The sequence below is a fragment of the Cricetulus griseus genome (assembly GCF_003668045.3).
Source record: "Cricetulus griseus strain 17A/GY chromosome 1 unlocalized genomic scaffold, alternate assembly CriGri-PICRH-1.0 chr1_0, whole genome shotgun sequence".
Lineage (NCBI taxonomy): Eukaryota > Metazoa > Chordata > Mammalia > Rodentia > Cricetidae > Cricetulus > Cricetulus griseus.
The window spans coordinates 105,338,127-105,354,014 of record NW_023276806.1 but is presented as its reverse complement, the minus strand read 5'-3'; the positions used below and the strand labels follow the sequence as shown (position 1 = coordinate 105,354,014).

General features: G+C 36.6%; 1 long non-coding RNA gene across 2 annotated transcripts; it reads right to left on the bottom strand.

Annotated features, from left to right (window-relative positions):
- Positions 1 to 623: 623 nt before the first annotated feature.
- On the bottom strand, positions 624 to 14,975 carry LOC113839189. Of its 2 annotated transcripts, none has more exons than XR_004772077.1 (4): positions 14,839 to 14,975; positions 14,153 to 14,282; positions 968 to 1,207; positions 624 to 875 (listed from the first exon to the last, which is right to left on the bottom strand). It is a non-coding gene; the product is annotated as an uncharacterized LOC113839189 (long non-coding RNA). The 2 variants fall into 2 exon arrangements; XR_004772076.1 differs by having other exon boundaries at positions 624 to 872.
- Positions 14,976 to 15,888: the final 913 nt, after the last annotated feature.

Below are 15,888 nucleotides of genomic sequence, written 5' to 3'. Positions count from 1 at the left end.
GCTACATTAATGAAATACTTAATTTCAGTTTTTTCCAGATCCAGCTATGTACAATGTCTATATAAATTATTGCTTCCATAAATATAAGCAAATCCATTTGAACCAAATTATAGCATTGATGCTGCAAATTCATTTGATATCATAGAGTCATAAACATAAAATCATGTTTTCTACAACTCAAGTAATAATTTTCTTACTTTGTAATTACCAGGGGTGGAATTTTCCTTTTTGTCAGGATAAAACTACATCAATACAATGTATAAGAAAAAGTTTCCCTCCAAACAACTGTGTTGGTATTAATTACTTTTGACAGTAATAGTATACCATTTTATGCTAAAAAATGAAATCAGAGTTGGCTTAAAGAAACTCTGAAATTACTTTCATTAGTTTCAAACTACATATCCTTAATTTCATATCATTTTCAAAAATTCTCTCATATTTCATGTATTTCTGAATATATTCTAATAATTATTTTAAGTTCAGGAAAAAAGAAAATATATGTTTTCTACTAACCTTTTTGTTACTTCAAGAAAATTCAGTATAGAACACAAACCTCAAAAATAATAATAACGTTTATAAATTAATGTTCCAAAATTAATAGACAATAACTAAAGGTTCTCAATTAAAACAATGAATTACATAATCACTGACATTAATAATCATTAACATCTTATTATTCAAGCACATTTTGAAATACTTATTATTTGATAAGTGTCTTAGTTTCTTTTCTATCACTGTGATAAGACATTGTAACCAAAGAAACTTACAAAAGAAAGCATTTTGATGAAGGTGAAACTGAGTATGTAAATAAAAATTCTTCCTTGTAGATTTGAAGAAGTCATTTTAGTCTTGAGAGCTCAGTCTTACACTCCCTGCTAAGACACACAGACAGATGATTACAGCTGTTGAGTCAATGCACAAACCACTTTGCTGCCAAATTTCCCTCCTCCAGACATGGAACACTGACCTTCAGGCAGCTGCTTGTGTAAGGGCAGAGCAATGCCGGTGTCTACATTTCAGTTCCTCAATGGTAATTCTAGTTGATGTCAGTGATGCCTGCTGATGACAGCTGAAGAAACCTGACAGCTGCAGGCCCTGTTGTTGTATGCAAAAAGCCACTCTTGTAGAGCTCTTAGATGAGTCTATTAAGTACTTTGACTAGCTCAGCTGGTCAAGTTATGTTAGCTCACTTGGCATGAGCATGGGCCTGCAAACAGAAAATCAGCTTTAAAACTATCTTCTATCATCTGAATTGTATATGTGCACTGAGGTGAAAGTAGGTCTCTTTTGTAAATAGTACTGACCCCTCCTTGCTGCAATAGGGAGATCATAAAAGTATTCTTTCTTTATGTGTGTTAGTTAATTTTTTTTCTTTTCCATTGCCTAGCCCCATTTGCCCTTCAATATGAAGTATGCAAAAATCTTAATAACACTAGATTAGGCGACATAAAAGAGAAACATTGATGAGCAATTTAATTCTCTGTTTACTTAGCTATTCAGTGCCGTCAAAGGCAAAACTTTACCGTATTTGTAGAATAGGCTGGAGAGTTGACTCAGTGATTAATAGCACTTACTGCTCTTGCAGACAACATGAGTTTGCTCATAATTCCACTTCCAGGGATATGATCTCTCATCCTGGATTCTTCCATAAGTACTTGTGCACATGTGGTACACATTCAGTCATACACACACACACACACAAACAATTAGAATTCATGCAAGCATACACATACATGTGTAATAATAAATGAATTGTAAAATTACAGATCTATTCAGATGTGGTGAATTAAGGGGAAAAGCAGGATGATTGCTCAGAATGTGTGGCTAGACTTGGCTGTACAAAGAGAGGGGGAGGAAGAGAGGAGAGGAGAGGGAGAGAAAAGAAATGGGAAGAGGGGACTGGAGAAAAAAACAGGGAGTACGAGAAGTGAGAGGAACAGGAAGACAAGGAGGGTGAAAGTAGCATTCCCCCAGGCAATCCAACAAATTATGGGAGCTTTTAAGTGCTGAATTTTGCCAGACTCTTCTAAAAATATGTGAAGAAACTTTTAGACAATTTAAGGAAATAGCAACAGCTCATCAATATCAAAATATTTTAGTCTAACATTTGGAGTTAACTGTTCAACATGATTATGAACTTTTATGCTGCTATACTGTACACTGGACTGTGTTTTTGCTATCTCTGTGTTCACATTTTCTTCATCTCGTGATACACAAGCAGTCCTTCAAATGCAATCACAAAACAAATCTAAAAATAAGTCCCTAAGTCCTGATTTTAATACAGGCAAGCAATTGACAGTGACACAAAACATTGTGTTTTGTAACAAAGCAAATGTGCAATTAAAGCAAGTTAATTGACTTTTTTCCTACTTTGAATACTTGTCAGAATAGGCTGTATGTTAACTGACTTTTACACATTCAGGTCCTTAAATGTAGGACAGCCTAAGTGGTAGGTCATTAATATTTCACCACTGAATAAAAAAATGGAGCCTAAATGACATTTAATTGTGGCAAACCATTCTTAGCATTTCTGAACTTAATTGGAAAGTAAAATTGACAAAATTAAATTTGGATGGTGCATTGAGACCAACAGAAATAAAATAGCTTATCTAGCTTCACAAGGATGCCCTTATAAGTGAATTTAATTGCTTGTTTTATCTAATTAGAAAGCCTCTAAATAGTAAAAAGATTATTAAGTTTTCTTCATTCATCATACTTTAATATTGTCAAAGTACTATAAATTAAACAGTTTAAGTACTTTACTAACATATTTCCTTTTAAGATAAGTAATATTTTTCATTAAATCATTCCCTGTATATGTCTCCAATACCATGAATTCATTTTTTATATATAAATCTTGTTACCTAGCTAATCTTGAAAGCAATGCACTGGTAATACTCCCTCCCCACTTGGGAAGCAGAGACCTGAATAAGACACTGATGTCAGTGGATAAAAGGATAATAGAATTCTCTGTACAGCATATAACCACCTAGGATAGTATCCTAAGTAATCAGACTGTCCTTTTCAGTGTCTCTCAGTTTATTGTTCCAGGCAACAATTCCCAAGATGTACATATGATTACTTGTTTTGGATACTTTTTATCACAGTGATTAAATATCTTCTAGAAAACAACTTAGGAAGTAAGGATTTTTTTTAGACAGTCCATCATAGAAGTGAAGGTATGAGTGGAGAAAAGTGGTTTGTGATGCTCAGGAGGAAACAGAGATGGAATTCAAGGCTCAGCCTTTCTTCTTTACCCCATTAATTTTCTATCTGAGGTCCCATCACATGAATCAGTATGCCAACATTCAGATTGTGTCATCTTCCCTGGTCTACTCCTCTTTGGAAACACTGTTGTTAAAGCACCCAAAGGGATACATTAAGAATGCAACAAGTATTGCTTATTTCATCAAATACCATTTGCCTCAGTCACACTCTGTAGATGCTAGAGAGTACAAATGATAAGAGTATGGCAGTAATTTAAAATGAATAGTTGTTATAAAGTCAAGGTAGCTGATTGGACCAACTCGTTCACAAACATTAGATGCCCTTTCTACAATTTGGGTTATTTATGATGGAGATCAAACAAGCAAACAATGCCAGCAGATGATGATATGACTTTAAAAAACTGTCTGTAAGTCCAATCTGCTTAACAACTTGAATACTCAAACATAAATGTCCAAAATGATTTATTATATTTGGCTTAAAGGATAAATTAAGATACAGGAAAGAATTCAGGCAATAAATAGAATAAAATGCCAAAAATTTACATGTGTGGATAATTCCTGCATGTATTCAAATAATGGCTATATCTTGGAGCACATATGCCTGTAATTTCTCTTGTTATATAACTGACTAAGATAAAATCCAATGGAAAGGCCTCAAAAAACTTTGTATGCTTATTTTCCTTGTCAGAGGTTCTCACTTTGTGGTATGTGGTGTCCAGTATAGCCTCAAACTCATTATTCCTGTGTCTCAGTTTTCCATATTGCTAAATTTACAAGCTTGTATCATTGTGCCCTATAAGGTTTTTTTAATTTGAATTATAAACAAGATTGTTGTCCACCAACCGACCCAGGAACTAGGTGACTGAGTCTCTGCCCTTACCCAACTCCCTCCCCAAACATCACTCACCCCGACCACCTGACCCACCTCACCCCCTCACTCCCCCCCCCCCGCACCTGTGCCTGCCTGCTTGGGGTAGACACACCCAGGCAGGGAGAAGCTCCCTGCTCCGTGAATCTGGTAGCACCCCACTCTTCCATCCCTTTCTGTCAACTGACCCTGGAACGAGGTCAGTGAGCCTCTGCCCTTACCCAATCCCCAGCCAAACCATCACTCCCCGACCACCCCGGGCCTGTACCCGCCTGCTTGGGGTAGACATGAACAAACAAGGAGGAGTTCCCTGAATCTGAAAACACCCCACTCTATCATCTCTTTCTGCCAACTGATCCACAACGAGTGAGGAGACTACCAGGAGAGGCAAGACTATCCACAGTTGTGGACATTGAATTCCTGGCTCCCACACACCACTGAGTCACAAGAGGAGATAGAGAGACCCCACCTGCACCCAATAAAAGAAGATATGGGAAGAAGACAGAATAAGATTTTAACAACAGAGAGACCAATATGACACCACCAGAATCTAGGGACTCCGAGATTATCTCAGCAAGAAGATAGAGACGTTTAAAGAGGAAACAAGAAAATCCCTTAAAGAAATAGAAGAAAAAGCAAACAAAAAATTACATGAAATGGAGGAAAAGACAAACCAAAAAATTCAAGAAATAAACAAATCTCTTAAAGAATCTAAAGAAATCCAAGAGAAAACATCCAAACAAGTGAAGGAAGTTCTTGAAACAGTTCAAAGCATGAAAGCTAAAATAGACACAATAAAGAAAACACAGAATGAGGCGATGCTGGAAATGGAAAGGCTGGATAAACGATCAGGAACTAAAGATGTAATTATAACCAATAAAATTCAAGAGATGGGAGAGAGAATCTCAGCTATTTAAGACTCGCTAGAGGATATACATTCATCAACCAAAGAAAACCTCAAGTCCAACAAATCCCTAACACAAAATATCCAGGAAATATGGGACACCGTAAAATGACCAAACCTAAGAATAGAAGGTATAGAAGGTATAGAAGAAGGTGAAGAAACACTGCTCAAAGGTACAGAACACATATTCAACAAAATCATAGAAGAAAACTTCCTCAACCTATGGAAGGATATGCCTATGAAAGTACAAGAAGTTTATAGGACACCAAACACACTGGACCACAAAAAGAAGTCCCCCCAACACATAAAAATCAAAACAATAAGGAGAAAATATTAAGAGCAGCAAAGGAAAAAGGCCAAGTAACATATAAAGGCAAACCAATGAGAATCACACCCGACATCTCAATGGAAACTCTGAAAGCCAGAAGGTCTTGGATAGATACCCTACAAGCACTAAGGGAGCATGGATGTCAACCCAGACTACTGTACCCAGCAAAACTTTCAATCACTATAGATGGAGAAAACAAGATATTCCATGACAAAAACAGATTTAAACAATACATATCCACAAATCCAGCACTACAGAAGGTTCTGGAAGGAAAACTCCAACCCAATGAACATAACTACACTCACAAAAACACAGGCAATAGATAATCTAATTTTACCAAACACAAAAAGAAACAGGAGGGCGAAATCCACACACAATGACACCACCAACAATAAATCCAAAACAAAGAAGAACCAATGAACAATGGACATTAATATCCCTAAATATCAAAGGTCTCAACTTACCCATAAAAAGATATAGGCTAACAGAATGGATACGAAGACAGAATCCATCCTTCTGCTGTTTACAGGAAATACACCTCAATTGCAAAGACAGAGTAAAAAGAAATGGAAAAAATTTTCGAATCAAATGGGCTCAAGAAACAAGCTGGGATAGCAATCCTAATATCTACCAAATTAGACTTTAAACTAAAATCAGTCAAAAGAAATGAAAAAGGGCATTTCATACTCATCACAGGAAAAGACCATGAAGATGAAGTCTCAATCCTGAACATCTATGCCCCAAATACGAAAGCACCCACATTTGTAAAAGAAACATTCCTAAAGCTCAAACCACAAATAAAACCACACACTCTTATTGTAGGAGACTTCAACACCCCCTTACACCACTAGACAGGACCACCAGACAGAAACTTAACAAAGAAACAAAGTATCTGACAGAAGTTATGACCCAACTGGGTTTAGCAGATATCTATAGAACATTCCATCCAAACACAAAAGAATATACCTTCTTCTCAGTGCCACATGGAACCTTCTCAAAAATTGACCACATAGTTGGCAGCAAAGCAAACCTCCACAGTTACAAAAGAATTCAAATAACCCCCTGTATCTTATCAGACCACCATGCATTAAATCTAGAATTCACCAGCAATATAAATTGCAGAAAACCTACATTCACATGGAAAATGAATAACACCCAATTCCACCATTCCTGGGTTGAGGAAGAAATAAAAAAACAAATTAAAGACTTCCTAGAATTTAATGAGAATGTAGACACAACATACCCAAACTTATGGGACACTCTGAAAGCAGTGCTAAGAGGGAAGTTCATAGCACTAAGTGCCCACATGAAGAAACTGGAGGAAAGTCACATTAGAGAATTGACAGAACAACTGAAAGCTTTAGAGCAAAAAGAAGCAAACTCACCAAGGAGGAGTAGACGCCAGGAAATAATCAACCTGAGAGCCTAAATCAACAAAGTAGAAACTAGGAAAACAGGACAAAGAATCAATGAAACAAAGAGTTGGTTCTTTGAGAAGATCAATAAGATAGACAAACCTCTAGCCAAACTAACCAAAAGGCAGAGAGAGAGCATGCTAATTAACAAAATCAGAAATGAAAAGGGGGATATAACAATGGACACTGAGGAAATCTAGAGAATCTTCAGGTCATACTTTGAAAACCTGTATTCCACAAAATTGGAAAATCTAAAGGAAATGGACAGCTTTCTGAATAAATATCACTTACCAAAATTAAATCAAGATCAGATAATCAGTTTAAATCAACCTATAACCCCTAAATGAAACAGAAGCAGTCATCAAAAGCCTCCCAACCAAAAAAAGCCCAGGGCCAGATGGCTTCACTGCAGAATTCTACCAGAAATTCAAACAAGATCTAATTCCAGTACTTCTCAAACTATTCCACACAGTAGAAGCAGATGGGATATTGCTAAACTCTTTCTACGAGGCTACAATCACTTTGATACACAAGCCACAAAAAGATATGACTAAGAAAGAGAACTACAGACTGATATCCCTCATGAACATCGATGCTAAAATACACAATAAAATATTGGCGAACCGAATCCAAGAACATATCAGAAAAATCATCCACCACGATCAAGTAGGCTTCATCCCAGGGATGCAAGGATGGTTCAACATACGAAAATCCAACAATGTAATCCACCATATAAACAAACTGAAAAAGAAAAACCACATGATCATCTCACTAGACACTGAAAAAGCCTTTGACAAAATCCGCCATCCCTTCATGATAAAGATCTTGGGGAGAACAGGAATAACAGGAACATATCTAAACATGATAAACGCAATATACACCAAACCAATAGCCAACATCAAACTAAATGGAGAGAAACTCAAAGCGTTTTTTTCTAAAATCAGGAACAAGACAAGGCTGTCCACTCTCTCCATACCTCTTCAATATTTTACTTGAAGTTCTGGATAGAGCCTTAGGACAAGAAAAGGGGATCAAAGGGATTCAAATTGGAAAGGATGAAGTCAAGCATTCACTATTTGCAGACGACATGATAGTGTACATTAGCGACCCGAAAAACTCTACCAGGGAACTCCTATGGCTGAGAAACACCTTCAGCGAGGTAGCAGGATACAAAATTAACTCAAAAAATCTGTAGCCCTACTATATACAGATGATAAATCAAATGAGAAAGAAATCAGGGAAACATCACCTTTCACAATATCCACAAGCAACATAAAATATCTTGGGGTAACACTAACCAAAAAAGTGAAAGACCTGTACAATAAGAACTTTGAGACTTTAAAGAAAGAAATTAAAGAAGATACCAGAAAATGGAAAGATCTCCCATGCTCTTGGATAGGTAGAATTAACATAGTAAAAATGGCAATCCTGCCAAAAGCAATCTACAGATTCAATGCAATCCCCATCAAAATCCCAACACAGTTTTTCACAGACATTGAAAGAACAATACTCAACTTTATATGGAAAAATAAAAAGCCCAGGATAGCCAAAACAACTCTTTACAATAAAGGATCTTCTGGAGGCATCACCATCCCCGACTTCAAGCTCTACTATAGAGCCATAGTTCTGAAAACAGCTTGGTATTGGCACAAAAATAGACTGATAGACCAATGGAATCGAATTCAAAACCCTGATATTGACCCACGCACCTATGGATAACTTATTTTTGACAAAGGTACTAAATCTATACAATGGAAAAAAGATAGCATCTTCAACAAATGGTGCTGGTACAACTGGATTCGGACATGCAGAAAATTTCAGATAGATCCATACCTGTCACCATGCACAAAACTTAAGTGCAAATGGATCAAAGATCTCAGCATAAATCCAGCCACACTGAATCTTCTAGAAGAGAATGTGGGAAATACCCTTGAACAAATTGGCACAGGAGACCACTTCCTGAACATTACACCAGACACTGAGGTCTGCAATTAATAAATGGGACCTCCTGAAACTGAGAAGGTTCTGCAAGGCAAAGGAAACAGTCAGTAGGACAAAACGACCACCCATAGAATCAGAAAAGATCTTCACCGATCCCACATCTGACAGAGGACTGATTTCCAAAATATATAAGGAGCTCAATGTTTCTGCCCCTCCATTTCCTCTCCTCTTCTCCTCTTCTCTTGCTCTTATTGTAGCAGCTCCTTCCCCCCCTACCCTCATGCCCCCAATTAATGGCTATAGCCATCAAAACACCAAACAATGAAATTAAAAAGTGGGGTGCAGAACTAAATAGGGAATTCTCAACAGAGGAATCTGAAATGGCTGAAAGACGCTTAAGAAAGTGCTCAAAATCATTGGCATCAGAGAAATGCAACTCAAAACAACTCTGAGATACCACTTCACACCTCTCAGAATGGCTAAAATAAAAAACACCAATGACAATCTATGCTGGAGAGGATGTGGAGAAAAAGGAACACTCCTCCATTGCTGGTGGGAGTGCAAACTTGTAAGACCACTCTGGAAATCAGTATGGTGGTTGCTCAGAAAAATGGGAATCAGTCTACCTCAAGATTTAGCCATTCCTCTCTTGGGTATATACCCAAATAGGGCATGTACATACAACAAGAACATATGTTCAACCATGTTTATAGCAGCATTGTTTGTAATAGCCAGAACCTGGTAGCAACCTAGATGCCCCTCAACTGAAGAATGGATTGAAAAATGTGGTACATATATACAATGGAGTACTACTCAGCAGAAAAAAGCAATGGAATCTTGAAATTCGCAGGCAAATGAATGGAACTAGAGGGAACCATCCTGAGTGAGGTAACCTAGTCACAAAAAGACAAAGATGGTATGTACTCACTGATATATGAATTTTAGACATAGAGCAAAGGATTACCAGTCTATAATGCTCTTCACCAAAGAAACTAGGAAACATGAAGGACTCTAAGGGATAAATGGTCCCCAGGAATGGAAGTGGCATGAACTCCCGAACTAACTGGGGGCATGAGGATAGGGGGGGAAGGAGCTGCTACAATAAGAGCAAGAGAAGAGGAGAAGAGGAGAGGAAATGGAGGGGCAGAAACATTGAGTTGGGGGAAGAATAGAGGAAAGAGAGAAGGATGAGAGATACCATATCAGAGGGAGCCACTATAGGTCCGAGAAGAGATCTGGAACCAGAGAGATCTCCAGAGACCTACAAGGATGACACGATCTGATAATCCAGGCAATGGTGGAGAGGATAACCTAAAAGCCCTTCCCCTAAAATGAGATTGATGACTTCTCTTTATGCCATCCTAGAGCCCTCATCCAGTGGCTAATGGAAGCAGAGACAGACATCCACAGATATACACTGATCTGAAATCTGGAATTTAATTAAAGAGAGGGAGGAATGAAGATCAAAGGGGTCTGTATCAGGTTGGAGAAACCCACAGGAACAGTAGGCCTGAACAAGGGAGAGCACATCGACCCCAGATGCTGTCGGGGAGGCCAGTACAAGACTGATCCAGACCCCTGAACATGGATGTCAATAAGGAGGCCTCTGCACTCCAGGGAGCCTCTGGTGGATTAGTATTTTTCCCTGGTGCAAGAAGGGACTTTTGAGAGCCCATCCCACGTGAAGGGTTACACTCTGGCCCTGGACACATGGGGAAGGGCACAGGACCAGCATAGAAGACTTGGTGGACTTTGCAGAGCCCCTGTTGAGGGCCCTACCCTGCCTGGGGAGTGGTGGGTGGATGGGGTGGGGGGTAGGCTGGGGGTGGGGGAGGAGGGTTGGGGGTGAGGGGAGGGAGAGGGAGAAGGGACTTGAAATAAGCTTGTTCCCTAACTAGAACTAATAAAATAAAATAAAATAAAGAATATATAGGTATAAAGATGAAAATAGAGACTCTTTAAGTTTTGCTACGCTAGAAAACCCTGACTAATAGAATGTTATAAACTTGATTTTAAAAGGCTCTGTGAATGTTCAGCTATTGCCAAAACTTTGAATTGCATTCCATATGTTTTTATCTATTCGTTTGTTCAATTACAAAACAGATCATAAACAATGAGACAATGACTGTCTTTGAATAGGGAAAACAATTAATTAGAAAGAAATCTGTCAGTGAAAAACTACAATCTGAGAAAACAGAAAACATGAACATAATGCTGAAGGTTAGTAGTCAGGAAGGCATCTGCAGAGCAATGGGACTCAACCTCCAGAGATCCAGGGAAACATTTATTACTCACATACAGCCAACAACAGAACTTCAGAGCAGGAAATCATATGTGCCCTGGTCAAAATCTCACAGGAAGACCAGATGGACCCTGATGGAAACTAGTATAGTGGTTATCAAAGCCAAGAAGCCATTGCCAAGGGTTCAACACATTCTGTGTCAAGCCAGCTCCTTTCCCTATGGAAGGAGAATTTGAAAACCAGCTTAAACATCTACATGAACAGAGACTGTCCATCCTCAGTGGAGAATTAACCAATGCTGCCTGCTATATTCAGTGAGGGCAGGCAAGGACATTCAGGAAGCATGGCAGCTTCTGTTCCCTAAGAAACTCTATGAACTGAATTAATATAAAGAAATTAGACTCTGTAACATTCTTGCAGCAAATGATTTTAAAATTGGTCATTAAAAAGTTAATAATCATGAGATTAATTGATGTTTAATAGTTTTTACTTATCACTTTTAGGAATGTTAAATTATTTAATTTTTCTAACTTTGCACTTTAGGGAGAATGGTCACATGTTTAAACATAATTAACAGGCTAAGTTATGAAACATAAACATTGGTTAATTAAACTTCATTATCATTGACAGATGTATCTCAATAGTAATGATATAAGACAAAATTTTATTTGAGCTTGATTTATGTAAATTGAGCTGAAAGTTTGATAGGGAACCAATTATTTTCCAGGTGTGACAGCAGGTCGAGCTATGTTAAATTGAAGTTTAATTGTTTGTTGAAGAACTATCCATCTCAAACTATGAATGAGTCCAGCTTATAAAAATGCTGAAGTGACTAATACAAACAATAACCAAATAATATGTGTGGTGAACATATGCAGAAAAACAAATTTTGAGATCTAAATCTAGAAGTATCCTTCTAGAAGTCATTGTGCCAGAAGGTGTCATGCATTTACAAGCATGCATGATGCAGTTTAATTACAGAAACAGATAAGATCCATTTCTAGGAAAACACAAAGACCACTGAGAATACAGCCTCTGTATGTAAAGGATAAGACTATTGTAAACACCCCTAGATATGTTTTTGTATCAGCCCCTAGTAAGAGGAAACCATAACCAAATACAAAAGGGGAAAGGGATGCTTCAAAGAGCAAGCCCAATGTGAAAAAGTACAAGACAGGAGGCAGAATTGTGACATTCAATGCCTGACTGCCTCACATAGCCCAGTCCACATTATAAAATCGGTAGATATATTTGTGATATGACTTAAAAATGTCTGCAAAGTCATGAAAATAACAGTCACATAAGAAAACCATCTCTCACAATGCATCACTATCTTTTTTTACTTAATTTCAAACACAAATTAAAGTATAACTTAGTAGAGTCCACTTATAAAGGAAAGAGAATTATTCATATTGTAAGTGACATTGAAGGTAGAACTTGGGTAGGAACAATTAAATGGAGAGATAATAGAGAACAGGAGGTATATCAAAGACACCAGCCTCCAGAAGACACAATGAGCAAGGAAGGAACACAGCTAAGGATGATCAAAGATGTGACTAGCATGATGGTTAATTTAGGAAAAGGCAGAGATAAAACTCCAGAGAAAAGATCTCCAGAAGAATGCTTTTGCTTTGTCCATAATCAAATAAGTTTTGTTTCAAGCGATATAAGCAACATGGGTTTAGTATAGTCTTATGAAGGGAAACATTTTATTTTATTTATTTTTGTTTTGATTTTTGAGAGAGGGTTTCTTTGTGTAACCCTTGCTTTCCTGCAATTCACTCTGTAGACCAGGCTAGCCTCAAGATACACCTGCGAAGGGAAACATTTTAAATGCTATTGGCCAAAATTCCTGTATTTTGTTCTCAACCAGCATCATGTCCTAGATGCTAACTATTCTGCAACCAGTATTGCAAAAACCAAATTCATGTGAAATTCAAGCCAGTGGAGCAAAACCACAACTCTCCTCCAACCCAAGGTAAAACAATCAAGAAATGTAAGCTTTTAAGATAGGAATACCTAACGAAGAAGCAATATACATATATCCATATGAATATACATATATATTCAAGCTGGATACGTAAGAAATAATCTTTGGAATTTCTTACTACAACTTAAGTTTTGAAAGTAAAATTACTTTGAATTTAGTCAATAAGGGACAGGAATAAGTGGGACTGCAGTGCTTCAAAGAATTGTGCCTGTCTTCCATGAAATAACTCTGACAAATGAAGACTTTTGAAATTTTACTTTCCAGCATTCTTCTGATCATTTTTCTAAAAATATTGGCATCTTGGCATTGCTTTGTTAATTTAGAAGAGTGATCTAACACAGTTGTTACAGGAGTGCTTGCCTCCATTATTTAGAGACATACCAGTTTTCCTTTTCTTTGTTCAGGTGTAGATTTCAGCATCCAGTTGATAATTTCCTGTGTAAGTTCACAGTATGTAACTGTTCCTGTGCCTTTTTTAAGTATGTTAATCTCTTTCTTTTATCAGTCACATGAACTAGATTTATCTTTTTAAAACTTTCTGACCCTCTAAGGTGAATGTAGTTCTAAAAGAATGAAGGACTCATGGAAAGATAACCTTGCCAAAAATACAATTCATCCAGTCATTGGACAAATCATGTCCCTGTATTGTGAGTACCCTGGTTAACAGAAATTTCTGTGTGGTACATGGCTCATTTTTACTATAAAAGTTACAAATATATCTGAATATATACTTACACCAAACATTTAAGGCATCAAAAATTACAAAACAAAGACAGAATTCAATAGAAATTAACATTTCAACCAAAAAACAATATATCTTGATTTCTGTAAATTGTGTTTATCCAGTAAAAGAAACATAATAAGCATTAAATAAATGATTAGGTGGCATTTTTTCACCAGGCCAGTGCAATGATGTAATACAGTTATAAATGTAGGTTGTGGGAGTTATTGATTCAAGACAAAGATCAGAAAATCATAATTTAGAAAGACAAGAGGGGACTCTTTTTATACAACATGAGCTACCATCATCTTTTTAAAGTTAAAAAAATAGAAAATTAATTATCTGGAAGACCATCCAACTCTTCAGCCTGTCTCTGATTTGAATGTTCAATAAGTGTTTGAGCAAAAAGGCAAAATGTGATCAAAGATCAAAATTACATGAGCAGGAAGAAACTAATGAAACAATATGGATTATTTATTGTCAAGTCCCCTCCAATTAGACTGTCAGATCCATTACCTTCTCAGAATGGGGCGATTTCAGCACATACTAGTAGTCACAGAATAGCTGCAAATCCTCTAGGAAGCTCTCAGGCTGGATTGCAGAGGGTCACCTAAAGGGCATTTTCTCTTATAATTTCATCTACAACCTGTATAAGGAATTTGAATATTTTATGGGTTCAAATGCTTTAGTTACCATGAAATAGCTCTTTTCAAATGAATGATAATGCATAATTATAATCTTAGAAACACACTTCATAGTTATTTGGTCTCAGAAATGTAAGGAAATGGAAATAAAAACAAATAAATCAAGCCAAACTACGAATACATGAATGTAACTTCCTTTCAACACCAAAGTCCCGACTTTGTAGTTCTTCACTATGAAGGTGAGTACTAACAACATTTTATGGATAGAAAAAGAAGAAGGTGGTACAAGTATAATAAATGATTTAGTTGAAAGATAAAATGTGGAATTCTACAAATTGCAGATCCCTGGAACACGCAAAGTTATGATTCCTGAAAAATGAAGGAATAAAACTAATTCAAAGCTTATTCCTCATTGTGTCATACATGTTATTTTATATAATTTCCTTGACAATTATTTTAAAAGGACACATTATTTTCAGATGATGAAACAAAGTATCCAAATGCCAAGAACAACTATGAAAGATCATACAGAATGCCAAAGAATTCTCATCTCTTTACCTGGATCGTATTATTTCACTTATGCATTTTATGGGGAAGGTCGGCAAGCCTTCTCGAGACACATGTCTCCAGTAGTCTTTGAAACTTCTTGAGTCTGTATATTTTCTGAAGAAAATCACTTCCTCTTTTTGAGTATCATTTCTACCTCCAAAGTTAAATGATAAACATGGCAATATTTTGTGAATGTTAAGATAATACTTAAATGTGAATATAAAATAAATTTCTTCCATTATTTTATTTTAACATAGATAAACATTTATCACTTAAGTGAAATAAGTAAAACATAGTTTAAATTATCTGCAAAACACTTTTTTGGGTAAAGTTCAGGAAGATAGGTAGAAAACAAAATGAAATATAAGAAGCTCAGGACCAGAAAGACTGCTGTGGGATTGTGTCTTCTGGACATCACAGGATACTGTACTCATGGACTCTCAGTGGCTGTGTCACCTGTACAAGCTCGCACAAACCAACATCCCTGCCTGGATGAGAAAAGGGCTCATAAGACACCACCCCTGTTGCAGAACTATAGTCAGTGGGGCCCAGATGAGGGAGGAAACATTGGTTCTCTTCTGGCAGGAGCCTCTTAGGAGCTTCCCACATCTCAAAGCTCAGCTCTACATTCAAGTGCACACAGGCATCATTAATTAGACACAGTAGGTAGTGTGTGTGGATATATAGATATAATATATAATACATAATACATATATACATATATAATAATAGAAGATGCCATAAATTGGAGAAGGTGGTGTTTGAGGTTATGAGACATAGGAGGGTCTGAAGGGTGTTGAAAAGGATGCATATAATCAAAATGTATTATACTCATATATTAAATGATAAAAATAAAGTTTTTAAAGATTTTATAAATGCATAAATTGGCTCTTTAAGTCACATTTTCAATAAAGTAAACAATATATTTTGAATTTACATATATTATAGCATGCTATTTTAAGAAAATAATTAAGTTTACACATTAGCAAAATTAACAGTGTTAGCTACTAACTATATTTAATGAGCTCATTCAAATAAATTTCATATTTATAATTAAGG